This window comes from Aspergillus fischeri, genomic scaffold (assembly GCF_000149645.3).
Source record: "Aspergillus fischeri NRRL 181 1099437635806 genomic scaffold, whole genome shotgun sequence".
Classification (NCBI taxonomy): domain Eukaryota; kingdom Fungi; phylum Ascomycota; class Eurotiomycetes; order Eurotiales; family Aspergillaceae; genus Aspergillus; species Aspergillus fischeri.
Genome location: NW_001510098.1, coordinates 1 through 1,841, shown reverse-complemented (window position 1 = coordinate 1,841; position 1,841 = coordinate 1). Strand labels below are relative to the sequence as shown.

The window sequence follows — 1,841 nt, the reverse complement described above, 5'->3', positions numbered from 1 at the left end:
AATCCTAAGAATGTTGCACCTAAAACAACAGTGAAACTCATTGAGAATGTTAAGATAAAATGTGATGTTGATGCAAAACTATATGGTACTAATCCTATTAAATTATTTGCTAATATGAATATAAATAATGCATATATAAATGGGAAATATAATTGCCCTTTTGTTGGATTAAGTTGACTTACTACTATACTATGCACTGTTGCATACATACTTTCTTGACTTATTGATCAGTTATTTGGTATTATTTTATTATTATTTGTAGCTAATAAGCTATATGTTAAAATTAAAAATAAACCTATTGATAAGTATAAACCTATATTTGTTAATGATAAATGAATGTTACCAAATAAATTGGCATTTAGAGAAAATAAATCTCTAACTTCGAATTGGTCTAAAGGACTTAAGACAAAATCTAAATGACGCATAACTATTCTATGTTAATTATATATTTAAAAAATTGATTTATTAAAAAATTATTATTAATTTTTTTCTATTAAATTATATATTTTTGTATATATATATATATAATTTATTTATACGAAACTATATACATGTCTAATTTATATATATATAAATATATATATTATTTCACTTGTATATTAATTGCATTAAATTATTATATTTAATGGATAAGGTTATGAATATAATTTATTTACTATTGTATTAGTATAAAGCTATAAAAGAATTAATATATTTTATTATTTAAACAGGTAAATTTATCTATTCTCACCTTCCTTGAAATAATAAGTTTTTATTAGTATGTTATATTCCACTATAATTTATTTATATAAATACGTGAAATAAAAATACGTACAAATTTAGGTAATATGTATTTAGTAAATGTGTATATTAATACTGTTAATACTACAAAAGCAAATACTACTTGATTACAAAAAAGAAAGGTACTAATTGTGGCATATTTATTTTTATTTATATTATAGGTAATTTCTTTTTTTATACCTTGACTTTTTAGATTTTAAGGTAATGCGTCCTAGTTTAAAAACAAATATAAAGATATTAATATCTAGATTTAAGCCCTTAAGATGAATCGAACATCTATCAAAATATTAACAGTATTCCGCTCTACCGTTGAGCTATAAGGGCTAATATATAAATATATATATTCTTATCCAAGACTCGAACTTGGATCAAAATATTAGAAGTATTCTGCTCTACCATTGAGCTAATAAGAATTATATATATATATGTTTATATATATAATTATTTTTGTTTAAAATTTAATAAAAAAGTATAAAATTAGTTTATACTATATATTAAAGAAGAAACTGAATAATGTAATCCATCTAATATTGGTGCTGGATAAATACCAAACAATACTGTTAGTATAACAAATACTAATAACATAATAAATTCTCTTCTAGTTACATCACCTATATTTTCTACAAAATAAATAGAGTATGAACCACCAAAAACTATTCTATTATACATAAATATTGTATAAGCAGCTGAGAATACTATTGAAGTACTAGCTAAAACACCTAATATAGGCATTCTTTCAAATACTCCATATAATGACATAAATTCACCTAAGAAATTTAGAGTTAAAGGAGTACCACTATTACCTAAACCTAATATGAAGAATAATACAGAGAATATAGGCATAACTTGAGCCATACCTCTATAATATGTTATTAATCTAGTAGATGATCTGTCATATAAAACTCCTCCTGCACAAATAAATAATCCTGATGAAACAAAACCATGAGCTAAACCTAAAAGTATTGAACCTTCAATACCTTGTATTGTATTACTAAATGCACCTATTAAGTAAACAGCTGCATGAGATACAGATGAATATGCAATAAGTTCTTTAATATCTA

General features: G+C 22.7%; 2 non-coding genes across 2 annotated transcripts; both read right to left on the bottom strand.

The window, feature by feature from the left end:
• Nucleotides 1–1,033: 1,033 nt before the first annotated feature.
• Nucleotides 1,034–1,104, bottom strand: NFIA_000250. Its single transcript has one exon. It is a non-coding gene; the product is annotated as a tRNA-Asn (tRNA).
• An 18-nt stretch (nucleotides 1,105–1,122) lies between these two features.
• On the bottom strand, nucleotides 1,123–1,193 carry NFIA_000240. The gene has a single exon. It is a non-coding gene; the product is annotated as a tRNA-Arg (tRNA).
• Nucleotides 1,194–1,841: the final 648 nt, after the last annotated feature.